At 45.1% G+C, this 27,727-nt stretch overlaps 1 pseudogene across 1 annotated transcript in view; it reads right to left on the bottom strand.

The window, feature by feature from the left end:
- The window catches only part of LOC147031499 (caspase-3-like), a 47,477-nt pseudogene extending 27,016 nt beyond the window's left edge, over nucleotides 1-20,461 (bottom strand). The window contains exons 1-2 of the transcript XR_015050222.1: nucleotides 20,135-20,461; nucleotides 19,887-20,022 (exon numbers count right to left, since the gene is read on the bottom strand). The product of XR_015050222.1 is annotated as a caspase-3-like (transcript). The remainder of the gene's footprint in view (nucleotides 1-19,886; nucleotides 20,023-20,134) is intronic.
- Between the last annotated feature and the right edge of the window lie 7,266 nt (nucleotides 20,462-27,727).

Here is a 27,727-nt window from a genome sequence, read left to right as displayed (position 1 = left end):
ATCAAAATTTTCAAAGTATAAACTTCAGGTGGAGAGTTATTCAATAGATAAGTTTCATTGAATTTCATCCAAGCGTTGTTTTTATTTTATGACATTTCAAAAATGGGTCATTTTCAACTTTGGGGGGCGCTGGGGGCTCACTGGGGTCAAATACAGACATAGTATAAATATATTGGGAGTCCGCTGTTTATGTGCTATCTAAATTTGTCATTAAATTTTTTCAACTCTCATTTGCATATTTTGCATATTTAATGAGGCGAATCGGCATCATTTAAAATCATATAAATTAAATAACGATTTCGACCAAATTAACAAATTAACATTACCATGGAACTTAACAAATGTGTGCAAAAGATTGAGGCTGTCAGATTATCCCTTCTGGAGAAGAAGATGTTTTTAGGTTTTGGATAAAATCCAATATGGCCGCCAGACCACGTGACCTACGTCATCAAAATTTTTAAAGTATAAACTTCAGGTGGAGAGTAATTAAATTGATAAGTTTCATTGAATTTCATCCAAGCGTTGTTTTCATTTTATGACATTTCAAAAATTGGTCATTTTCAACTTTGGGGGGCTCTGGGGGCTCACGGGGGTCAAATACAGACATAGTATAAATATATTGGGAGTCCCCTATTTATGTGCTATCTAAATTTGTCATTAAATTTTTTCAACTCTCATTTGCAATTTTTGCATATTTAATGAGGCGAATTGGCATCATTTTAAATCATATTAATTATGTAACGATTTCGACGAAATTAACAAATTCACATTAACATCGAACTTAGCAAATGTGTGCAAAAGATTGAGGCTGTCAGATTATCCCTTCTGGAGAAGAAGATGTTTTTAGGTTTTGGATAAAATCCAATATGGCCACCAGACCACGTGACCTACGTCATCAAAATTTTTAAAGTTTAAACTGCAGGTGGAGAGTAATTAAATTGATAAGTTTCATTGAATTTACTCCAAGCGTTGTTTTCATTTTATGACATTTAAAAAATGGGTCATTTTCAACTTTGGGGGGCGCTGGGGGCTCACTGGGGTCAAATACAGACATCGTATAAATACATTGGGAGTCCCCTCTTTCTGTACTATCTAAATCTGTCATTAAATTTTTTCAACTCTCATTTGCATATTTTGCATATTTAATGAGGCGAATCGGCATCATTTAAAATCATATAAATTAAATAACGATTTCAACCAAATTAACAACTTTACATTCCCAAGCAACTTAGCAAATGTGTGCAAAAGATTGAGGCTGTCTGATTATCCCTTCTGGAGAAGAAGATGTTTTTAGGTTTTGGATAAAATCCAATATGGCCGCCATACCACGTGACCTACGTCATCAAATGTTTCTTAGTATAAACTTCAGGTGGTGAGTAACAATCCTCTTAAGTTTCGTTGAATTTCATCCGACAGTTTTCCCTCCAGATCCGCCACAAAATCGGTCAGTAGAACATAAAAACGCCGTTAATAATAATAATAATAATAATACTAACGAATTCAATAGGGCTTCAGCACTTGCTTGAAGCCCTAATAATACTAACGATTTCAATAGGGCTTCAGCACTTGCTTGAAGCCCTAATAATAATAATACTAACGAATTCAATAGGGCTTCAGCACTTGCTTGAAGTCCTAAAAACGATCTCTCATAATGCTTCATCTTCCTCTTTCACACGTGTGGTTCTCTTTACTGTATCATAATGCACTACTCGACTATTTAAACAGACTGCTCTCAATTCAACCTTTCCTTCATACCTTGCCTAAAAAAATCCAACTGGTACAGCGTTTCTTCTCTCCATTCTCTGAATTCGCCTTTATTGCATCCATCAAGAATTGTGTTTAATTGTATCTCTGATCTAAAACTTTTAAAAAACCAGTTTGCTATGAATGTTCGCTTTTCATCAACCATTCTTTTTTTTTCCAATTTCAGTGCCAACTCACCCCTCTCTCCCCTCCCTCTCAAAGCAACCTTCACACTCTTCTCCATCCAAGCCTCCCTCTCACCTCTCTCAACCCCCCCTCACCTTTCTCCCTCAACTGTCCCCACTCACGCTTCTCCCACCATTCACCCACCTCACTCACCCTTCACAAAGTTGCCCCCCCCTCATCCACAAAGCTGCCTCCTTCCACTGCCCTCTCACCTCCATCTCATCGCTCCACCTCCTGAAATCCTCAACTGCATTCTGCCTCCTCTCTTGTCCCCCCTCTCCCCCAGCACCAGAGAGCCTTTTCTCCTCCTCATCCGGCCCCCTCCCCGAGCTATTCTGCAATCTCCCACACTCTTTCAACAACCCTCCTTACCTCCCCCCCCTCGTCCCTTGTCCTACCCTCCCCTCCCCTCCCACCCCCTGCACCCAAAGCCTCCTCCCTCCCTCTTCATTTACAGTGTGGACCTCAAATATCCGGGGCCTTTACTCAAACCTTTCAGACCTTTCCATACAGGTTGCCACTGACAAACCAGACATAATTATCTGCCAAACAGAAACTTTCCTCCCCCAAGACGTGTTTGACTCCCAAGTATCTCTCTGGTTATGTTATGAGTTAGTTATGACAGTTATGACAGTTATGACAGTTATGACAGTTCCTCCTCAGTTATGACAGACCTGAGCCTCGTCCTGGTGGAGGAGTTGCTCTCTTCGTCAGACTCTATTCCTCACTCTCCATGCATTGCCCTCACTCCCCCACACCCACAGGAATACTTCTGGCTACGGCTTCCCCTCCACTCCCACCTCATGTTTATATGTGTACTGTACCGTCCACCAAACAGTGATGACTCCATCTACACCTCGCTATCCAGCAACATGGACCATCTTCTATTTTCTCATCCAAACTCTCTCTTCCTCATATGTGGTGAATTCAATTGTCATCATGCCAGTTGACTGGGTGTGGGTACCTCTCTCACCTGTCATGGCACTTCATCAAAAGCTTTCTGCAACTCATTGGGACTGACTCAATCAGTCAATTTCCCGACCCGGTTCTCAACCAATGGTACTCCATCTCTTCTGCATCTGGTTTTGACAAAGTTTCCTGACAATATCTGCTGCTCTTTCTCCACTCCATTCGATTCTTCTGACCACGTCCTTGTCAAAGTGGACATCTCTCTGGCTATTATCAGAGAACCACCTCACCGCTGTCAAGTCTGACATTTCACTCAAGCAGACTGGCAGGGTCTCCAAGCAGCCATCAAACTTATAGACTGGTCTCCTATCGCTACTTTCTCCAACATCAACTCATCTTGGGAATTCTTTCAAAGAAACTTGCTCTCCCTCAAGCACAGATTTATCCCCTCTTGTCTTCAGTTGTCCTACCCTTCCTCCCACCCTTGGTTCACTGAAGCTTGTGGCGAGGCAGTTGTCAACTTGCCTTTGCCTCATGGAAAGCAAACCCAACTGAGGGTAATCTCAGTTTCTTCCATAAACCTCGGAAAAAGTGTGTATCTACTCTCAGGAGAGCCAGAAAACAACATCTTTCTCAGCTCGTCTGAACTTTCAAACCTCTCTCCCTCCTCAAAATCCTGGTGGTGTATGTCCCCCCTCCATCCCCTCCCTTACCTCAAATGGCCGCACTGCTTATACCGCATGTGAAAAAGTTGAATGCCTAAACTCGGTGTTTGCAGCTAAATCTTGTGTCTAAAACCTATCGCTTTCTCTACCCACCTTACCCAGTCACACCCAACTGTCCCTGGACTCTGTGTCCTTTTCTCCTGACAAGGTGGAGAGCTTGCTTTCAAACCTCAACTCAGATTCTGCAACGGGTCCAGACGGCATCAGCCCACTTGTCCTAAAAACCTGCTCTTCTGCTCTTGCTCACCCTCTCTCTGTTCTATTCACCCTCTCATTTGCTCAAGGTCATCTGCCATCTGCTTGGAAATCAGCAAACATTAATGCCCTGCATAAAAAGGTGCAAAAACAGACTACAGACCAATCAGCCTTCTCCCAATCATCAGCAAGGTTATGGAATCCATCATCGCTGCAGACATTAAATCCTTCCTCTTCTCCAATGGCTTGATTTCCGATCATCAATTTGTTGTCAGACCAGGTCACTCAAACCTGGATATATGCTGCTTCTGCTCTCCCAACAACGGATGGAGGTCCTCAATGCCGGACATGAAATTAGAACCATATCCCCAGACATATCGCGTGCTTATGACATGGTCTGGCACCCTGCCCTGCTCACCAAACTCTTCCTATGGTATCCAAGGCCATCTCCATTCATGGCTCGCAGACTTCCTCTCCTGCCGCAGTCAACGTGTGGCCCTAAATGGAGTTCTTTCATCCCCTCTTCCTGTGCTGGCTGGAATTCCTCAAGGTAGCGTTCTGGGCCCTGTTATTTTTCTGGTTTTCATCAATGATCTCTCCGAATCTCTGGAAAATCCTCTATCTCTTTGCTGATGACTCCCCCTCTGCTGTACCATCTGTCATCCCTCAGACCGGCATGCAGCAGCTTCTTCGCTCACTGCAGATCTGGATAAAATCACAAACTGGTCCAACACGTGGAACATGTCTTGCAATCCGGACAAATCTCACACTCTCAATACGTCTCTCCGAAAGGACCGTTGAGAACCCCCCCTCCCCCCCCCCCGCGACCCCCAATCTACTTTCTCAACAATCCTCTGGAAGAAGTCCTTTCTTTCAAGCTTCTGGGTCTCACTATCTGCCATCACCTTTCCTGGGAATGCAACATTTCAAACCTGGCCTCCAAAGCCAGTCGCTGACTGGGAATCCTCCGTCGTGCAAAGTCCTTCCTCGGCCCACCTGAGCTCCTGACCAATTACAAAGCTTTCGTCCGCAGCCTGATTGAGTACTGCTCTCCCCTCTGGGCTGGTGCTCCTGCCTCCCATCTTTTTCGGCTTCACGCTGTGGAAACCAAGGCATTTAGGATAATTAGCATCTCCAGCGATGAGGCTGAGTCTTTGGGCCTCTCACTCTCGCACCGCAGGCAGGTCGGTGATCTTTCTGTCTTCTGCCATCTCCTCTCCAGCCTCGCCCCCCTGCTCTCTCTCTGCGATTTGTCCCCACCACATTTCCACAGGGTGCTCGAGGTCCGCCAGTAACCCTTTTCTTGTTAAACTCCCAAAATCCAGGCTCACTGCTCACCTTCACTCTTTCATTCCTCTTTTTCCCCCACCTTTGGAATAAATTCCTCCCCCTCTCTTCAATCCCATTCTTCCCTCCAGGCCTTCAAAACAGCTGTTCATCAACACCTATCATCCCCCATCCAAATACTCGATCTTTTCTACCCCCGTTAATTCACCCAAGCCGATCTCCTTCAAATTCCCTGCTTTCCTTCCTGAAAGTCCCTGTAATGTCCATCTTGTATTCCCCATGTTCCCCACCCCATTCCTCTCCCTTCCACAGTTCTCCTAATGTCTCTGTTCCCCACTGTTTTGTCCTTCCCACTCCCGCCCCTCTTGTCTCATGCCCCCCTTGCTGTGTGTTCGCTCTCATACGAGCCTCGACAAGGTCTTCTTCTTCTTCTTCTTTCGGCTGCTCCCGTTAGGGGTCGCCACAGCGGATCATCCGTATGATCCGCATAGTGATTTGGCACACGTTTTACGCCGGATGCCCTTCCTGACGCAACCCTGGTCGCCTCTTACAACACAGGGATCTGGTACACCTATTTTAACCGGGGTATACACCGGCCCAGTACACTGGTACTCATTTCGCCGACCTCGGAAGGATGACAGGCTGAGTCAACCCCCTGGTGTATTAATTCAGTGGCCAAACGGGGCTTGAACTCAGGACCTTTTGGATCCCAAGCCGCTGCCCGAACCACTGCGCCAACACCAGGCTCCCGAGCCTCGACAAGGTATACAAAAAAAAAAGAAAAAAAAGTGCTTCCACCAAGTGTTAACTCAGGTGGTGCACACTTTTCCAAGCAAGATATTCTAGTTTTGTTTTGTGGAATTTGTGATTTAGTATGTGTAAATAGAGGTGGAAAAAATTTGACTTTATGCAATTTCATTCCAGGTGAGAGGGGTTACCTCCCTCTCCCCCATCCTGATCCCTCTCTCTACCTCCCTCCCTCTCCCCCACCCTGATCCCTCTCTCTACCTCCCTCCCTCTCCCCCACCCGATCCCTCTCTCTCCTCCCCCACCCAATCCCTCTCCCTCTCTTCCACCCCGATCCCTCTCCCTCTCTTCCACCCCGATCCCTCTCCCTCTCTTCCACCCCGATCCCTCTCCCTCTCCTCCACCCCGATCCCTCTTCCCCTCCTCCACCCCGAATCCTCTCCTCCACCCCGATACCTCTCCCTCTCCTCCACCCCGATCCCTCTCCCTCTCCTCCACCCGATCCCTCTCCCTCTCCTCCACCCGATCCTTCTCCCTCTCCTCCACCCGATCCCTTTCCCTCTCCTCCACCCCGATCCCTCTCTCCCTCTCCTCCACCCGATCCCTCTCCCTCTCCTCCACCCGATCCCTCTCCCTCTCCTCCACCCGATCCTTCTCCCTCTCCTCCACCCGATCCTTCTCCCTCTCCTCCACCCCGATCCCTCTCTCCCTCTCCTCCACCCCGATCCCTCTCTCCCTCTCCTCCACTCCGATCCTCTTCCCCTCCTCCACCCTGAACCCTCTCCTCCACCACGAATCCTCTCCTCCACCCCGATCCCTCTCCCTCTCCTCCACCCCGATCCCTCTCCCTCTCCTCCACCCTGATCCCTCTCTCTCCTCCACCCTAACCCGATGTACTCTCTCTCTCCCTCTGCCGGAGACCTCCCTCTCGTCACCTCCTCCCCTCCCCTCACCCCTCCCCCCCGATCCCTCTCTCTCACACACCCACCCCCGACTGGCAGTCTGTGAGCTGGGTGTGGTGTCATGGTGGCTGTGTGGTTTTGGTAAGCTGAGAGCTGCCTTTGCTATTGGTTGTTTTACCCCTTTTCGCATCGTTCCCCCCCCCCCCCATTGTTTGTTAGGTTAATATCGTTACTGTTCGTGTTTAATTCCTTTTGTGATTAAACTTCTCCCCATGTTGTCTTCCCTTCGTCGAAAGAGAGAGAGAGAGAGAGAGAGAGAGAGAACGAGAGAGAACATGTGGTGTGATGGTGAGTGAATTATTTGCTTCCAATTGCTTCTGCATGTTCTTATTGCTTCGTTTAATGTGCCGAGAGCTCTTTTGAGTCATTTCCATTTCCTTCTACCGTTGCCGTTGTTAGCACGGCCGGTATGACGAGCGTTCGTTCTCACGGCACCGTACTCAGCTCGTCAAGTTGGAAGCATGGCCACACGTGGCAGTCGAGGAGATTATTATTGCCGTCAGTGGAATTATTGGCGCTGAGAATGAACAGGAAAGTTGTCGTTTTTGTTTTGACAAGAAAGTATGGTGGCGAGTGTTGTGGAATCGGGTTTATCCGTCGAGCCCAACATTTTCATTCCAGTTTCTCCGCTTGATTCTCCATCAGTGAAGGTTATTATTTCCAATATTCCACCCTACATGGAGAATGAAAAAAAAATAGAACTTGCTCTTCATCCTTTTGGTACCGTCGTGTCTCGCATTTCAATGGTTCCCTTATTACGGTGCCGCGATGATTGTTTTGAACGAGAACCGCCGTGATCTTGACGTCATTGTCACAATTAAACATGATAATTACAATTATCAAATGTGTGCAACAACACAGATGTTAACGTGTTACGTCTGTAATCGACACGAATATCTGCGAAGAGATTGCCGAGTTAATCCCCGAGAGACTAATTCAGCGTCAAATGAGAACGCCGTGCTATCCGAGGACTGGAGTCTCTTCTTTCATCTGAAGGACAGCAATCCCTTTCTTCACAAAATTCCCATCCAGCAGAGACAAGTGATGCTGATGCTGGTTTCACCGTTGTGCTGTGCTGATAAAGCACAGAAGCATGCATTTGATCATAAAATAAATAGTCCAGTGGAGCCTAAAAGGCCTCTTTCTAATGCACAAGCTGTCACAGCACCTGCTAAAAAATTACCTGAAACCATTCCCACGGACACATCTTCCGAGCAACCTTGTACCCTCATTGTTAGGATACGTGAAACTGTTGTTCCCAATGTGCCCAATGAACCTGAGATCTCTTATGGAATTGATGAACCCTGCCCCCCCCCCAATGTACAGTTGCTGAAGTTAAAATTGTTACACCGGATGTACAAATTGATTATGATATAGGTGGGTGTACCTGTGGCATCTGATGAAATTGCTGCTGAAGAACAGCAGGGGCTTGTGGTAGATAGCATGGGATATGAGTCTGATGGGACATCCTCTGTTGTCTCAGCCTTAAGTGACGCTAGTGGCGATATTCCTTCTCAAAACGCTGAAGTTGATTCCTCAGTTTCTCCGAATGCTGTTCATGCTTTCTTGCGCAAAAGTTTTGGGAAAAAGGGGGTCCAAATTAAAGACCATTTTCCAGTTCTGGAGGATTTTATTCAAGTGGCTCGAATAATGATTTCTCGACCTGATAAGATATATTCTTGCAGACCCTTAACATCACCGGTTAAGAAAATTTCTGAGATACACTCGGAATGAACTTAAAGATCGTGGTGATCTATTCTTTGCCGGCGACTCCTAAAAGATGAAACTATCTATTGTTAGCCTAAATATCAATGGTGGTCGAACATCTCTTCGTAAAGTGCAAGTTAAACAGCTAGTTGAGTGCAACAAGGTTGATATCTTACTCCAACGAGAAACTCACTCTTCTGATGATTCTTCAACTGAGTGGGAATTGTTTGTTAAAGGACATTGGTTCTTCAGTCGTCTTTCAACTCCGATTGCTGAGATAGCCATCTTTTTTCGGCAAACTCTTCCTCTAACTTTAGTTTCCTTTCAAGAAATTGTGAAGGGATATTTAGCTTCCCTGACCTTCTCCATTAGTAAACACCCTTTTACAATAGTCAATGTGTATGCACCAAGTACAACTACTGAAAGATCTTCCTTCTTTGGCAGTCTTGATTCGTATCTTGCTGGTGTTCCTCCTGACCACTTCCTATGTCTTGGAGGAGATTTTAATTGCACACTAAACCCCTCTCTTGATAGGAATGGAGCTGAGCCGCATGTGGCCAGCACGAGATCTCTCGTTCACTCCATCTCAAGATTCAAGTTGACTGACTTTTGGAGATTGCAACATCCGACACAGCAACAATTTGCTTGGTGTCACTGCTCGAACAATTTAGTGTCCCGAGCTCGACTTGATAAATTCTGTTTCCGATCACTTCCTTCACCTCGTTTTAAAAACTTCTATTCTCCCATCTGGGTTTTCCGATCAGTTGTAATGCAGTTTCAATTGCCATTTGCTGAGGTGGTGAGTCCATATTGCAAGTTCAAGACAGCACTCCTTCAAAACAAGTTCTTTGTTTCTTCTTTTAGGACCTTTTGGGCACATTACATGGCAATGGATCAGGATTTCTCTTGTTTGCGTCAGTGATGGGACAACGTTAAAGCTCAAATTAGAATTTTTTGTCAAAATTTCTCACAACACATAACTCGAGATCATGACATCGATTTCGACCAGGTGAAGACATTCTTCGCGAGCAAAACAAGGTGTCCTCTTGTAATAATAATGGGCAGCGACAAATGTTGTATGAAAAGAAAACCCTTTTGAATGAATTATTGGCTGAGTGTGCAAAAGGTGCACTTTTTCGGATGAGAATGGTTCACTTGCAACAACTGAATACTCCTAGCAGGCTCTTCTTTAAGCTATAAACTGCCTCAAAAAATCAAAAACAAATATTGCCCTTGCGTTCTGCTGATGGAAAGATTTTGACTGATCCGAGTGACATTAAACTTACAGCTAAAAATTTCTTTTTTCACCTCTACTCCTCCAAGCTCACTTCCCTCGGCCATATAAATAAATTTACTGATCCATAGCCCAAGAGCTCACAAAGGTTTATTTGTGTTTTGTTTGCCAAAAGGTCTGAGAGTTGTCTACAGAGTGAAAATGTTTGGAGAATTCGAATATGCTGGTCTGATAAAAATCCACTTGGAAAGTTTTCCACAAATCGCGTTTTTATAGGGGTACCCTATAATTTCCCATGAACGCATTTCGTTTCGTAAACGTTCAGAACGAACTTTATAAGTTATTAATTTTGACTCAAGCCCAATAGCTACACCAAAAATGAGATATCATGCTAAAGCTCATCGTTGGCCGGATTCTATGAACTATTCTGTTTCTCAATTTGACTTCAAAAAAGTTGGATTAGCCTGATTTCAATGATTAACCCCAATTTTACTTACCGGCACATTTTATCATCTTATATTTTTTGTGTATTTTTTCCAATCCTGAAGTTTTCAAGAGGATTATTTACAAAACAAATGTACTATTTTGAAGAACTATCATTCCCCTTTCCTATGCAAAAACAATCACGCAAAACAGTTTATATTTTGCAGAGTAATGACTAAAAGAGTATACATGGGGTTACTTGGAAAATATCGCTGTTTGAGATTTGCACAATTCTCAAGCAAAATATTATGTTTTATATTGATATAGTGTATATAATTTTTTTTAGGCGATTTCCATTTGTGGAGATATTTTGACGTCATAACCTTTTCTTCTCGGAGGAATTTTCAAAATCGGAGATGGTTACTGTCTGCACAGGGTATTTTTACGTATATATGCCAAGTTTCAGGAAGTTTCGATGAAAACTATAGGCTGTGAAACAAAAAAGTCCACAAGAAGAAGATTAAGAAGAACAACGTGAGTAAGACTTAGAGATCCTCCATGAAGATCTAAAAACATTTCAAAAAAGAAATGTGAAAACAGAGAGATGAAATCTCAAAAAAACCCCCAAAACAACCAAACAAGGAAGGAATGACACAACATTACAATGCCACAACACGACACCACAATCCTCTTCTGATTTAGCATCACAATATCTTGACACTACTTTTGCTGTGAGATTGCGATGGAACGTCAAAAGGCATCATGATGGACCTCTATCTCTGAAACCACACCAAGAGGAAAAATGGAAACTTGACCCATGGCAAGTACTCCTCATGGGGAATGAATGCATTTTTACCTTCGCATTCTGCGAAAGGTTATGTTTTGGTCGGCGTGTATTTATTTATTTATTTGTAATCTTGTGATTCGTATAACTCAAAAAGTATTAAACCGAATTGCATAAAATTTGGTGGGATGATTGCTTATTAGCCAGGAAGCATTCGATTAGATTTTGGGATCGTTCGGGTCAAAGGTCAAGGTCACGAAAAGGTCAAAATAGTCTTTTTACGATAACACGGTCAATTTTTATTCAATTTGCATGCAACTAACGCCAAAATGTTCAGAATTCAATGCCTCATCTTGTGATATGCAATATGACACAATGACGCCCATACTCTTGTTACCGGTTAGGGGTCAAAGGTCAGGGGGGTCACGACCTTGAAAAATATGCGGTTTTTGTCATAACGCGGTCAATTCTTGTCCGCTTTACATGAACCCAGCACCAAAATGTTCAGAATTTAATGCCCAATCTTGTGACACAATGATGTCATAACACATGTCACCGGTTGGGGTAAAATGTTGGGGGGGGGGGGTCACGCCCTTGAAAAATATGCGGTTTTCGGCATAACTCAGTCAATTCTTATTCGATTTGCATGAAACCAGCATCAAACGAGATTACCTTCTCTTGTTGAAACGTTGTATTCACCGAGCTTGCGAGTGAAGACTCGCCAAAACGACGTGAGTTGATTGTTGTTTAGTCCATTGCCCCCGAAAGTCGGGGGGGGGGTCATGACATTATAGATATGTGGTTTGTGTCATAAGACCATTCATATGAAACCAGTTCCCCACACTCATACCAAGAACAAAAAAAAAAAAAGTATGAAAATTTTTGAGGGTCATCTAGGGATAAAATGGTCCACATAAAATAATTTGATGACGTCATCGATCACGTGATTCGGCAGCCATATTGATAATAAATAAATAAATAAATAAAACCTTCAAAAATCTTCTTCTCTGATGAGGCTGAATAGATCGAGGCAAAACATTATACGTATGACCGCCTATCCATGAGGAACAAAAGGTTCACACATATGACATCAAATGTCACATGGTTGGCAGCCATATTGCATTTACCCTGAAACATATAAAAATCTTCTCCAGAATGGCTGGACAGATCGAGGGGAAACTTCACACAAATGTTCTTCAAGCCTTAGGTGTACAAGTTTGTTAAGGAATAATTGATCGGTTACATGGTTTGGCAGCCATATTGGATTGAAGAAAAAAATTAAAAACAGTTTTCTCTGGAACCACTTAATCAATCAACATGAAACTTCACAATTATGATCTAGTCGTGATGGGGAATACATGTTTTAAATTTCAACTTTATCGGACACATGGTCTGGCAGTCAGAATTATTTAATTATTTTGATCTTGGTTCTTTTTCATTTTTTTGAAAAAAAAAAAGAAGCTCATTTGGCTGTGCCTGGATGTGTTTGAGGGTATTGGAGTAGCAGCTGAAATGCAAATCCTATCTAGGTTCCTCCTGGTGACTTCATCTTTGCTTTTTGCTTGTTTAGGTTCCTCCTGAAGACTCCAATGCAGGACTGTACCAATTTGGTCTTTCATTTGATTTGAACTGAATTTCTTTTAATCCCATTCTGAATTAAATTGAATAGTAATGAAAAACGTCATGGGTCAGGGTCAGGTATCCAATCAAAGCGGGACGTCTTGGTACCCGGTCATCATTGCCAGCAGTTATAAAAAGTGGTAGTTCTAGTTATGTCTCTTATTAATTACGTAACACACCAGTGCACAAACGCCACACAAAATGCACCACACAAAACAAGTTCTGTTGAGGGTCTGCAATCTCTAATTGCTCTTTCGAGTTTTAAATGTTTTTTTTTTTTCAATTATAAAATGTTTCACGTTTTTATATTTTGTTATGGATTAAATTAATCCATGTTATTAAATTTGGCTGATAGTACATTCTACCCCTCCCCACTCAGCCCTGGCTTTTTGTTCAGTCCACAATGTGGATTACCACATATGCGAAATGTTATCATCATTAAAAAAAAATGCTTCAAGTTTTATATTTTGTTATTTTGGTGTGGATTAAATCCATCTATGTTATTAAATTGTTTTAATACTTGTTTCAGTTGATTTGGGAGATTGTTTGCTTATGTATTGCTTTTGGAATGGGACTGTCCATATTACCCTCTCCCCCGATCCTGGCCTGGTTTGGTTGAGTTCACGTTTACATTCGATTTCCTTTCCTATTAAAAAAAATTAATTTTTTATTTTATTTTGGGTAGTGTGCACTTGCCCAGAGACAAAGTAACTTCCTTGCATTGCAATCACCATCATAGCTTCAGCAGTTATAGAGGAAGGTTGGGCTATAGTTTTTACATTGTTTTAACAGGGGCAAAAATGACTACGAAGAAGTACAAATTAGCATTTTAGCGATCTCCTAATGTGGTACTTTAGCGATTTATTCGAGCATTTTCTGACCTAACAAGATATAGAAAGATGTCAGAATACAAGGTATGGCTTTTAAATGTAAATGACCACTCTTTAGTATTATACAAGCCCATCATAGTGTACACATTTGAATGGGCGGCCACATATCATCCCTCTATATGGAGTACTACCATACTCCACGATTGTGCCACCTGGTGCAAACCAGTAATACAAGTCAAAAAATACAACGGAAATCATAAAACCAGGGTACAAGTTCTTTGCTAGTTCATTTTAAACCAAGTTGACACTAACTTTTGGAATAAGGTGAAAGTATACACAACCAAATCCTTAGATTTCTGCACTGTCACTTGTTTTAATGCTTGCCAAAGCATCACTAGACTCAGTGGCACGGTGGATAGATAGAGTGGTCACTCTGAGCCTGGTGGTTCAACACTGACCCTGGCTGAGTCATACCAAGACGTCAAAAATGGTAGCACTTCGAGTCTTGGAGAATAGAATGCAAGTACATTGCCGAAGTTACCATCCAAAAGGGTATGAGGGAGGAGGAGGGGGTCAGGTCAGGTCAGGTATGGGAGCATGCGCCGAGCAGCACGTCACTGCATACACTTTCCGCTGGTACTCCAAGGGCCTCCGTCTGGTCTCCCCCAGGCAGATGTCTGGCCCATCCCAATCTCCTTGAGATGTCGATCAACCTGCTGCAACCACGAAGAACAGGGTCAGCCCGTTGCCCTCCTCCACTCACGAGGCTCCCTCACCGAGATAATTTGTTAGCAGGATCAGTGTCAGGGAAACGAGGCATATGACCATACAGCTGCACCCGATGCTCATGGACTATACAAGTAACAAATCTCATCTAAGTCCCTCGAAGCAACCGCTCGTTCGACACAAAGTATGACCAGCGATAGCCAAGGATTCTCTGAAGAGAGCTGGTACTGAAGGAGTTAATTGTCTGTCTCAGATCCTTGGTCAGAGCACAAGTCTCACATCCATAGAGCAAGACTGTGGAAGCACCTGAAGCACCAAGGACCTGAAGACTCAGACTTTCGTCATCCTGCATAGGTACCGACAGCACCACATCCCATGATCCAGTGAATCCATGACTCCTGAGGCCCGACACAGACATCTATTGACCTCTGGTTCGCAAAATGCAGACACATGAATATCACTGCCAAGGAAAGTGAATCTCTTAGTGACTTCAACATCCTCATAACAGAGAGGTACAGACAACCCAGCAGCATCCAAGATGTCATTGAAAACCTGGATCTTAGTTTTGACCAAGGAAATCTGTCTTCTCCGAAACTACCCACACAATTTTGGTGAAACTTGACCACAACATTCTTCACCTATGATGTACGAAAGTGTATCGACTGCATCAAAACCTGCACATTACGGGGGTTTTTTGCCCCCCCCCGCCTCCCCAAAATAGGTATTTGCTCTCTTCTCTGAAACTACACATACAATTTTGATTAAACTTGACCACAACCTTCATCATGCGTGTTGTACCAAAGTTTATCGACCACATCAAAATCTGCGCTCATGAAGGGAGTCGACAAGGGGTGTATGACCGCCCAAAATAGGTGTTTGTTTTCTTCGAGACTACATACACAATTTTGATGAAAGTTGACCACAACCTTCGTCACCTGTCATGTACCAAAGTGTATTGCTGCATCAAAATCTACGCTCATTAAGGGAGTTGATGGGGGGGGAGGGAGGGAGGGTTCTGACCACCCAAAATAGGTATTTGCTCTCTTACCGAACTACACACAGAATTCCAATGAAACTTGACCACAACCTTCATCACCCTTGATGTCCTAAACTTTGTTCACGGCATTAAACAAAATTCAGGGTCTGAGGGGGTCTGTGGGAGGGTTTGAGTGACTGTTGTTCCTGATGCAGGTGAGCCCCAGGACAGGCGGTCCTATTTTTATTTTCCACCGTTTGAATTTGGAATGGAAATTTGTGTACGCCGTGTATAAGAGCGTGCTTGTTTGGTTGTTTCTTCGACGTTGTACGTTTCCAAACCCCCAGGTCAATTTCCCTGAAATTTGCTGGACTATTATTTTCATGCAGACGGCAAACATCACAATAAAAATCTTATTTCACTCAGCCTCAGCCATTTATTCCTGCAACATGAAACACCCTGCTACCCCTGCTTGCAGAAAAATGATTTCTTTTTGGAACACCAGGCACCTCATCATGTAATTTTGTAGGAACCAACTTTTACCATTGCACACATTTCTTATTTAGTCAACCTGGTTGTGGGATGGCTTTGAAGGCCATAAAATACAAGTTCAGCAGTCTTTCCATAGTGTGAGGAAAGTAGTTACACAGAGCACACTGCACAAATGCAAACACAACTAAACTTGCCATTAGAGATGGTTCGAGCCCAAAGTTTGAGCCTGAACTGCCAAAAAAGAATAAAACCGAGACAAGGCAGGACTCCCGCATCAATTTCACCGTCCGTTTTTCACCGGAATTCTTTCAGATACTTGGAGAGCACATCCCCAAATCATCTAAAATATTGTTGCGGTTCTCGGAACCACAAGCATACAACAGATAGGTGTCCCAAGATAGTTATCCCATTAGTGTACGTGGAGTTAGTTCCCTTCCCTTTGCCTCGCAGGACAGCAGGGAGTGCCTTGCAATGGGCTATTAGTTAGGTTTATTAATTAATTTTCCCCTCCATTCCACTTCCCACTCTTTCTCTTTTCACTCCTGAGGTAAATCTTCCTCGCTTGCCCCCTCATCTCACTTACCACAGCGTGACGGTCCACGATGCCTTCTGCCTCTCTTGCCCCCTCATCTCGCTTACCACAGCGTGACGATCCACGATGCCTTCTACCTCGCTTGCCCCTCGTCTCGCTTACAACAGCGAGTCACGCAGTAGGGTGGGCGGGCTGCACCACCGTCTACCCAAGGCCAGACATGTGCGGCGTTTCATGTACGCTTTTGCACCCAGGTGGGCGGGCTATACCAGCGTCTGGCCGAGGCCCGGCCCAGTATGGCAGACCACGTGAGGGGTCGGGGCCAGTCAGAATGCTGACTCAGGCGATGACGTCGGATTTGGCATGGCCCCTCCCCCGAGCTCTATAAAACACAGAGAAGTCCTCTGTGAGTGTGGTTATGTGAGTGTGTATGTTTCACGCTGTGTCTCCTGTCCTCGACTCCGTCCACGTCTCGCCTCGCCGGCCCACCTTTTATTCCTCGTTTCCGCCCACACGACCTCGCTTCCTGCTTTTCGACCAAGCCTCCTGCCTGGGCCCTCCGACTGCTCCACTCTCGCCCTCTGGACTTCTCCCTTCTCCATTCAAGCTCCTCCTATTTGGAACACGATCTCCACATGTGCGGCTGTGGCCAGAGCGACGTGGCTATTGTCGGGTGCTGCACCACGGAGCATCCCTCCCCCGAGACACCCAGGTACCGAGAACTGTGGCCTCAACCCCCTCCCTCCCTGGCTGCAAAAGTCCTTTTCTTCATTGGGGTTTCTTTTTCTGTGTGTGTGTCTGAGTGTGCTGGCACCTGTCTGTTAAGTAAGCCTGTAGAAGATCTTTTATTGTTGTTTCTGTGAATAATCTCGTGTCAAGTCTGCACTGTGTCTACTTTAGTAAGTTGCTTGTATAATTGTCACACCCCTCTCCTCTTTCCCTGCGTTACATACCCAATAAACCTTTGTTGTGCCACATGCTTTTCCGCGCCCGCTTGTAAATAAATGTCATTAGGAATGTTCCCAGCTCACCTTTGTTTTTTCCCTCATTGGTCCAGCATGGTTCGAATCCAGGTTTAGCCGGGTCTTTATTCCCAACGGTCCGTTCCTTCAAGCCGGTACGTCCTTGGCAGTGTCGCTCGGCTGCATCCGATCCGGAAAGGTGATCCGACCCAGTCGAGTGATCCGGTTCGGACAAGGCATACCGAGGGCGTGGTTCCCCGGTGGTTAATTAGGTAACCAGATTCCATAGGCGGGAGAACCCTGGTCACGCGGTTGAGTTATTGGCGTCCACGGTGGGTTAAGCGACCCACCGCATCACGGAATTATCCGTGAGCGATGGCCTACAATTCTGGGGAGTCTGGTGGGAATCGACGTAGCTTCCCCCACCTAGTGGTCTTCTCACCCGACCCTGCCGGCCCACAACAATATAAACATTAATCTCAGACGCTACGAATAAGCAGTCCCTCAGGAGGACAGGTTACGAGGCGAAGCAGCGAACGGAAAGCATGTGGTGTCCCTTCCAGAGTCTCACGGTCGTTTGAATTGAATATATTTTCCTCATGAAAAGTGTATTTCTGAGCGGATTTGCATGAAAATCATCTTCATTAAACATCAAGCTACACCAGCAGGTCCCAAAAGTGAAAACAGAAATCAACTAGAACTTAAGACAGCCTTGTTATATGGCATGGAAACGGATGGAAGCCCATGGAAGCTACCCCTCACTGCAATGCATTGTATTTTTTTTGTATACCTTGTTGAGGCTCATATGAGAGCTAACACACAATGCACAGCAAGGGGGGCATGAGACAAGAGGGGTGGAAGTGGGAAGGACAAAACAGTGGGGAACAGATACATCAGGAGATCTGTGGAAGGTAGAGGGGTGGGGCGGGGAACACGGTGAATACAAGATGGACATTACACGGACTTTCAGGAAGGAAAGCAGGAAATTTGAAGGAGGTGGGCTTGGGTGGATTAACAGGGGTAGAAAAATCAAGGATTTGGATGGGGGACGATAAGAGGCGGTGGTGAACAGCTGTTTTAAAGGCCTGGAGGGAAGAATGGGATTGAACAGAGTGAGGGAGTTTATTCCAAAGGCGGGAAAAAAGAGGAATGAAAGAGTGAAGGTGAGCAGTGATTCGTGGTTTTGGTAATTTTACCAGAGGGGGGTTGTTGGCAGACCTTGAGCGCCCTGCGGAAATATGGTGGGGACAAATCGCTTACACAGCAAGTGGGGTGAGACCAGAGAGGAGACTGTAGAAGACAGAAAGACCACCGACCTGCCAGCGGTAAGAGAGTGAGAGGCCCAAAGACTCAGCCTTATCGCAGGAAATGCCAATGATCCGAAATGCCTTGGTTTCCAGAGCGTGAAGCTGAGAAAGGTAGGAGGCAGGAGCACCAGCCCAGAGGGGAGAGCAGTACTCCATCAGGCTGCGGACGAAAGCTTTGTAAGTGGGCAGTAGCTCAAGAGGGCTGAGCTCAGGTGGAAAGCTCGGGTGGGCATTCCACACCGACCGAGGATGTAAACATTCAATTTTCACAAAACTTTATACAACTGAGTGTTAATCAACCTTAGTGACGATGAAAAGTGAAAACAGAATTTAAAATAACCGCGCGAAGCAGTGTTGAAGTCAGCGGACCTTGTGTTGCCCAATAAACAAGTCCAGACGACAGAGGTAATGAGAAACTGGTTGGTCGAATTAAATCTTCTTAATAATCGCTATGAAACCCATTATGCATTATAGCCGTCCGATGCTTCCTTTTCGGCCATTCGACCAATCGGTCATTTTGCACTTGATGACCCTGTAACCTTGACTCCGAGGTGAAAATGCGAAAAAGGGCTCAGACTATCTATAGAGAGCAAATCGTATTATCATCATGTCAAGTTTGAACTCAATCGGCCGAGACATCCAGGAGGAAATAGAAAAATAAAAATTGTTGACAGACGGACGGACCTGAGGACATCGACTGGTTATATTAGCAGTGTTTTCCATCCATAGGGCTCACTTGGGCAGCCGCCGAAGGCAATTTCTGGCTGCCCAACTGCTTTAGAGATTTTTAAAGAAAAAAAAAATAACAAAAAAAAAAGATTACAAAAGAAGATTTTAAATATTTGTACATGCTAAATATAAGATATGTTGTAAGTGAGAATTTTTTTTACAAAATTGATGATGCCAAGATACTAATTTGTGTCTCTACTTGCATGCTCAGAATGTCCCAGAATGCACCTATGAGCATCTAAAATTGCTAAATTTCCTGGGGGAGAACCCTCAGACCCCCCCCGACAGCGAAAGGGGGGCGACCCCCCCTCTCCCACTCTCCCCCCCCGCCCACTTATCGTGGCCGCAAAATTATACATGTTGGCAGTTTTACCCAAGTCATTTTAAAACCCAGGGAAAACCATGTATTAGGTCAGCGAGCTGACCTAAAAACGATTAATGCTGAATTTTAATTCTATTCCAAATGAACACCTTAATTTTTTTTAGCAGTCAGAACTGCTGTTAAGCTAAATCCCACCGTTTAAATTTTGAAAATTGGTTGAGGTTAAGAGTTTGTACTGCGTCTTGTTAACAGTGTGCGGAAATTAAAGAAGAATAAAAAACCGGAGACGCCAAGAGTTTAGGTGCTTGGCCGATGTTGAGTCTTGCGGCTCTGAAAACACCAATAAACACAAAAGAACAACAACACTTGGTCTCACATCAAAATAAAAATTACTCACAATTGCTGGAGTCTTTGGTGAGGAAACTTGCAGATCAAATGTCTAATAACTATATTAACACTCCAACTAGAGCAAACAAGAAAAATAACACCGAGAGCGTCCTTCACATTAAGCCGTGCATCTAACCTCTCGTAACTCACTCTTAGCTCCAACCCTTTTTGTCCCGCCTCCGTTGGAGGGAAAACACACTGGTTACGTTCGACGAGCGAACGGATGCTCTCCGGTCTCTGGAGGGAAAGGACCACTACAAGTGTAATTAAATAACAGAGCACCCACCTCAAATAAGCTTGCGTGCAATGCGACAATCAACACGACTGGTCACAAGAAGGACCGATTTACCGTCATGCTCGCCTGCACCGCAGACTGAGGCAAGCTTCCCACGTTTGTCATGTTGAAGAGGAAGACGTTGCCCAAAGACAAGTTTCCAGCCAGCGTCAGTGTTCGTGCGCAATAGAATGGGTGGATAGACAAGGGACTGGTCCAGGACTGGGTGTGCACGATCTGGAGTAATAGGCCGGGTGGCGGCCTCTCCCGACGACAGAGCATGTTCTGCCTGGATGCATTCGTCACTAGACCGACGACACGAAAGCAATGCTCCATCGGACCAACACCGATTTCATTATCCCAGACGGAACGGCAATGCTCCTGCAGCTGCGATGCGTCCATTAACAAGCCGTTCAAGGATGAGCTACGTCGCTGCTGGTCCGACTGGATAACTAGTGGGGAGAAGACCGACACCAAGAGCGGGAGGATGAGAAAGGTCAACCTTCTAGATAGTCATGGTGTGAGAAGAGATACCGTCAGACATCATCAAGCGAGCATTTCTGAAATGCTGCATCTCCAACAGTATGGATGGCAGAGAAGACGACATTTGGGAGAAGGAGGCTGCAAATGACGGTGATAGTGACGGATACTTGCTCTACCCCGATTCGAACAAGGAGTGACGTGCCGTCTTCGACGAGGAAAGCATTGAGGAGAATTTCCTCGTGTTTAGCTGAAAAGCTTCATCAAACCCAAACGGCCCTTTTCAGGGCCACAAATCCATAAGAAATATGTATGATACCGGTATGAATCATAAGCAAACTTATGCAAAAACATGAAAGAATGGTGCTTTGGGCAATCGAGTATCGTACATCAGGCGCCACCCTTTGGCAGGAAGAGGGGAGGAGCTTGGAATGTGCCTTTGTTCGAAGATGGATGCTCTGACCGGTTGGGAATCTAACTAATTGTATTTAAATACTTATATTACATATGCAGACGAGAAATGTATTATTATTATTATTTTTTTTTTTAAAGCCATTCATGTCTGTGTGGAAAAAGTTACATCTACCTATACTGTTCTGTATATAAAGAGACAGAGGGTGTACGTTAGTCATGCATGTACGTTAGCCATCCCCACGAGTAAGGGGTTATCTTCGATAAGATGGATCCACATTTTTAACTACTTGGATGAAGAGGAAAAACAAAACAAACAAAAAAGCACCTAAAATCATTTTTTGAAGACCTTTCTCGTGCACCATTCGTGTCGCATCACAAGTTGCAATGAGGAATCGAAATTGTATGAATAATTACGCACCATTGAAATGTACCTTTTAGACCTTTACACCATCAAACCTTTAGACCCATTTTAGACTTTTTCAGATCCCTTAAATCCTTTAGAGTTTAGACCTTTATACCACTTTTAAGACCTTTAGTGCAAAAACTCCACACACTCAGGGTGGGGATGAGGGGGGGGGGGGATGAAGCCTCAGTCGACTCATTCGAGTATGTCCAGTCTATTAATTACACAAGGTTTGAGCGTAACTTTGATCGTGAGTACCTCTATTAATTACACACTATTCTATTGGAATGTACTGCGAGACCTTTACATACTATACAATCCATTACACCCATTTTAGACTGAATTTGATGCCAAACTCCACACACACTCAGGGTGGGGTGGTGAAACCTCGGGAGACGCATGTATTTCTGTTAATTACGTACTGTTTGAACGTGACAAAATTTATCAATTTCGCATTATTGGGCTATGCCTTTATCATTTAATTCCGTTACATACTATTGGAATGCAACTTTTAGAGCTTTAGACAGCATAGACCCAAAATTCACAAGCACCTCGTGGGCCACACAACGAAAGCATTTTATACAGGAAGTAAGCGGATTACATGTGGGCCAAAGATATTTGGAAAAAAATAGGACCACTGGACCTGCAGCTAACCTGGGCCTGAGCCTAATGTTGTAACCCAAATTTGGTAGCATTCTGACTCGTGAGTGTGGAGAAGATTTTTGAAGGAATTTACGCAATTTTTCCAAAAATTGACCAAGGAAGCCATTTTGATACTTCTGGTAAGGTGATAAGAATGACCTCCACAATTTAACATCCCTACCCTGGCCTAATGTTGCAACCCAAATTTGGAAGCATTCTGACTGGTGGGTCTGGAGAAGAAGATTTTTAAAGGAATTCATACGATTTTACCAATAATTGACTAAGTCGGCCATGCTGTTTCCTTGTGGTCCCATTGTGTTTTTTTGTTTAGCAAAAGGGTTAAGTGGCCAAGGTGCATATAAAACAATGCTATGAACCTTGAAGGTCCACTCCCAAACCCAGAATTTTTTAAGGAATGGTGGAGAAGGGAGAGAAGCAGGAGAGATGAGGTGAAAGGGCTGCGAGTTTTCATTGAATGACAGCAACTCACTTTCCTCTCTTCCACTCCATCCCCATCTCCTCTCCCCCCCCAAACTCCTCTCTTTATCCCTTCCTCCTTCAAACAAATATAAATAGGGGCAATACCCGTGGGCATTCACCTGGTAAAATTAATGACACTGAGGAGGACGTCAACGTGGGACGGAATCAGCAAAATGTACCAATGAACCAATATTATAGCAAATACCTATTTTGGGGAACAATCCCCAACCACCCTCCCCCTCCATAAATTTCCTTCAACCCTGATTTTTTAAATAGCGTGGAATAAACTTTGGTGCATCATGGGCAATGAAGGTTGTCAAGTTTCATCAGAATCGCATATAAGTTTCTGAGAAGAAAGCAAATACTTATTTTGGGGGCAACCCCCCGTAAATCCCCTTTGGGCCTATTTTTTTTTAATGTTGTGAACAAACTTTGGTACATAACGGGTGATGAAGTTGTGGTAAAGTTTTATCAAAATCATACGGGTAGTTTCAGAGAAGTTGCAAGTATTTGTGGACAGACGGACGACGCGCCTCCCATAAGTTCTTCTGAACTACATTCCAGGTGAGCTAAAAATTACCAATTTACACTGTTATATATCGTTACCCTCATAACAAAGTGCCTAGGCTTCATCATCGAATAAAATGACTTAGGCACTTTTGTTATGAGGGTGACGATATGCCACAACAACCACACGAGATGAGGCCTGGGAGAGTGTGGGACTGGTTAAAAACCACATCATATTAGACAACTATTTTCAAACTTATTTGGCATCAGATCCAGATGTTCATCAAAACATAAGCTGTACAGCCACCTGTTAATAGCAGCCACTTATATCTGGATGGAATATTGACTGTTGAATTGCCATTCCAGTCGACGTGCTACATACCAGTATGGTTTAATGTGGGATTTTGTTTCCATGGCAAGTTTCATCTGTGCTGGAGGTGTGCCCATTTTCATCACAAGGTCACGTCGTCCAATATGATAAAGTAATTCCAACAGCAGAGTTGTCCTCCTTTGTAATATATCCCCTGTGCTCGAGGCGGCTGTAGAGTTCCGTTCCGTTGTTTAAGCGCTCTAAGTCATTCCAAGGTATTTCCAATGAGCGGCAGAGGAACAGTATGCTTCTGAAGTCATCCTCGCCAAGGTCTTCCAAGATCTTCAAAACATGACCTCTTTGTTCCATCACTTGCAAAAAAACCCAAAAAAACCCCATAAAAACAAACAGGAAATTCACATGTTATTGATGGCAAAAATGAATATTTCCTCGGCGACCATTTATACATCAATATTATATTGTTACGGTTGTGGAAATTCGCATTACACCATAAAGAGTCCTCAGGTGAGATATATGGATAAGTTCATGTGTAGTTAGCCCAAACCCATTGTATAGAGGGAATACGTGTGATTCATCCGGGCTGCGACGCTTTGAGTAGCCATTTTTCTTGCTCTATTGTTATTTTCAACCATTAAGCCGCCAACAACGCAAACAGCCACTAACTTTACATTCACAACTCCATCCCGCAAACATCGCTTCACCGCCATTCCCAAACGACGCCCACCAACCACCAAACCACCACAGAAACCCCCCCACCACCTTCGCCTATCTCCTTCTCCAACCATCGACCACACCACCAGTCAACACCCAACGTCGTGCTGTCCAGGGCCCGTTTGGCGATTGGTGCCGAACGCATCGAGCCGCGAGCGCGAATGGCGGCCTTTCCGAGGGAGAAATCCGGATCAGGAAGGCTTCACGCCCCCTTTTTCTCCGTCCAATGGGCGAGCGTCGGGCGGTATGGCCCCGCCTCCAAGCGCGATGAACGTGGATTCTTTACGAGAGGAATTCGGATCAAAAAGGGTTCACGCCCCCTTTTTGCCGCACCAATGGCTGAACAGAGGGTGGTGTGGCCCCGCCTCCAATCGCGTTTTGATCCTGATATTTGCATATAGGCTCCTCCTGCGGCCTATAAAGACGCAAGCATAAGGCGACTCGCAGGAGAGTTCGTGCGGTTGAGTTGCAGGCGGCTGGTCGGGGCAAGTGGAGAGTTCAAGTTCGATTCAAATTAAGACGGCGGTCGGCAACGAGGTTGTGGTGTGGGGGTCGCTTGTCTCGTCGCGGGGTCCAAGCCAGCCAGCCATTCCCCTCTCCCTGAGCATCAGCAATTTCCTCCCCTCCCCCCCCAATCCACGCTGAGATAGTGCCGGGGGGCCCCGTTCCTCTGCCACCCTAAATGTGGTGCCAACAAAACTGCTTGCGCGGAGCACACCGGAGAGGGCACGCCGACCACGCCAGGGGCACGGAGTCGGGGCGCAGCTGCGCGAACGTTGCGGCGTGCCCGCCATCGCGTCACGAGGATGCGGGTAAGACCTTCTCGGTCTCGTGGACCTGGCCGCTCCTCCAGGATCCACGCACATTTGGTCCACAGACCTGTCTGCCTCCTTGCCTGTGAGGGTGGCTTTCTTTCCTTTGCTTTTTGTATGAGTGATGTGGCGCCGAGTCCCGACAAGTAGAACTGTATAAGTGTTGTAAATAATTGCCCTTTTATTCGGTCGTATTGCATTTGCTTTTGTTGCATCTTGTCTTGACTGTAATATACGTGCCTTCCGTGTTTCCGTAATAAATGTGCATTGCTTGTTGAACTGTTTCCCGCTTTGCTTCATCTCCTTCCTTTTATTGAATGTCCATCTTGCATCACGTAAGGGATTCGTAGTCGGTTTCAACATCCCAGTAATTAATCGGAACCGTTAAGGCGACGATAACTCCGCTCGGTTATCCCTGTAATACGGAACGAACCACTTAAGCGGTTCGTGTCCGGAGTCGGCCTGTGGCGTGGTACAACTCCTCGGTACGCTACTTACGCGAGTACTTAGGTAAATCGACCATTCGGCGATTGGACCCTATTTCACGCGGGTAGAATGCGGACTGAGTTGTGGTGAGGTTAAACCCCCTCCCGTGACTGGCTCTGGGCGGTAGTTCCCGGAGGGTCACGAATGAATTGTCTGTTCCGGTGGGCGAGGGGGCCGCTTTTGGCTACACGCGGTCGATCGCACGCCAGACGGGCCAGAATTCGTAACATTGGCGTCAGGTCGTGGGATACGAACTCATCTCCCTCCTCGCAACACTGGTGTCAGCGAGCAGGAAACAAACTCCCGTCTCCAAGCTAAATTCACGGGAATCGGTTAAGGAGCGACCCCCGATTCCCTCCAAATTACAAGCGAGCTAAATTAAATCTCTTACGTGAAATAAGATGGAGTTTCAAGGCGAGCGGGTGCCGGGGGTAATTAGATATGTCTTTTAATGTAGAGTCCATGGCCCGGGATGGTACCTCTTGTAATTTTAATCCGTGGGGGAAGCTCAACCCAATATTCTGAGCACGAACTCTGCCGGCAAACTGAGTCGCATAATGGCGGCGCGATCGCACCTCAGCGCAGCAGCACGGAGTGAGCGGCTATTTATGGCATGGCGAATGGCACGACACGAGGCGAGCGCTCCCAACAGCCGTTTCAAACCATGTGGGCATGGCAGGCGGACATTGGCGGGCTTTGGAAAGAATTGAAGGAAGAATGGAGGACCGAGCTCGAAAAAGAAAAACAGAAACACGATCTCGAAGTAAAACAATTAAAGAAAGAACTATTGGAAAAGTCAAGACAGGCCAAGGAACTCGAGGGAAAAGTGGGGGAAATAGAATTGAGGATCCATAAGTGAGAACAAGGGACGAGCGAGCTCAGCAAGAGAATGGAGGAGGAGCGAATTGGTAATTCCCGGGATAGAGAGAACTTGGAAGAGGAATGGAAAAAAAGCTGGAAAAGGAAAAAGGTGAACACGACTTGGAATTAAGAAAAACTGAAGGAAGAGATCAGGCAAAAAGATAATAGAAATCCGAGAAGGGACGATAAAATTGAGAGAGGAATGGCTAGAAAGAGGAAAGGAATACGGGAAGAAAATGGATGAAATGAGGAGGGAAGCCTGGGAAAGTTGTACGGAAAGGAGGAAAGAAGCATGCAAATTGAGAGAGGAATTATGGGAAAAAGCTTCTGAGATACTGAAACACGAAACCGAAGAGAGAGGATTGCAAAACGAACTAAGGATGTTAAAAGAGGAGAGGAAGAGAGCGGAAAATGAAACGTTGAGGAAACACACTGTGCAGATAAAACAGTTGGAAGAAAAGGCAAGGCTGGAGTGCGAGGAGATAGACAAAGAACAGCGAATGAAACACAAAATGGAGATGAACCAAATGAAGCAAACAACGAAACTGGAGAAGGAAAGACAGGAGAGGAAACAAGGAAGAGTAGTGCGAGAACAGCAAATGAAACACAAAAGGGAGATTAACCAAATGAAGCAAACAACGAAACTGGAGAAGGAAGGACAGGAGAGGAAACAAGGAAGAGTAGAGAGAGAACAGCGAATGAAACACAGGAAGGAAATGAGCCAATTAAAAGAAACGATGAGATTGGAAAATGAAGAGCAGGAGAAACTGTGGGGCATAAAACAAGAACAATGTGAGTTTGAAATTGAACAACTAAAACGGGGAGCAAGATTGGAATCCACGGAGATTGAAAAATTCCGGTGGGAGAACGAAGAACTCAGGAAGTTCCGAGAGGAGGAACGACTCAGAAGGAGCCAGGAAGTAGAACAACGCAATAAGGTGGGATGTGTGACAGCACCACAAGGAGCAATGTCGGTGGTGCAGGACTTAATCGACACCATTCGTCGGATGAAGGAAGAGTTCGGACCTACCCTAATATGGGAGACACAAATAAAAATGGAGAAAAGGGAAGCAACAGAGACAAAGAAGGAAGTAGAAGTATTGCCAGAGACACGGGAGATAGACAGAGTCGAGAATGAATTAAATAAAACGCAGGAGGAAACAGAGATGAGGATCCAGGAAGAAACTAATAGACACGAAGAGGCAACAGAAATAAAATGTATAGAGACTCGGGAGATAGAAAAAATAGAGGAGAGACTGCACGACAAAGACGGGGTTAAAGGAACAGAACACACACACACGGAGTTAGCGAGGCTTAATGGGGGCGAGCTGGCGGACTGTTTTGTGGCCCGGTGCAAGCAGCTGGATGACCTCCTTCAGGAACGGAGGGAGACGCTATTCTCCCTTGAAGTCGCTCAGTCGGAGGGAGTCGTTCTGGATCCATTCTATTACACCGAGCAACCATTGCTTGATACTGTGTATGTCTTAGACTTGTCAAGGACTCGCCCTTCACTCCGTAGAGTTGACAGAAGATTGAAACTC

Source organism: Eptatretus burgeri, chromosome 2 (assembly GCF_056783735.1).
Source record: "Eptatretus burgeri isolate ZD-2024b chromosome 2, Ebu_testis_v1, whole genome shotgun sequence".
Taxonomy (NCBI): Eukaryota; Metazoa; Chordata; class Myxini; order Myxiniformes; family Myxinidae; genus Eptatretus; species Eptatretus burgeri.
Note: the sequence above shows the minus strand (reverse complement) of the source record. Positions and strands in the feature narration are given on the sequence as shown.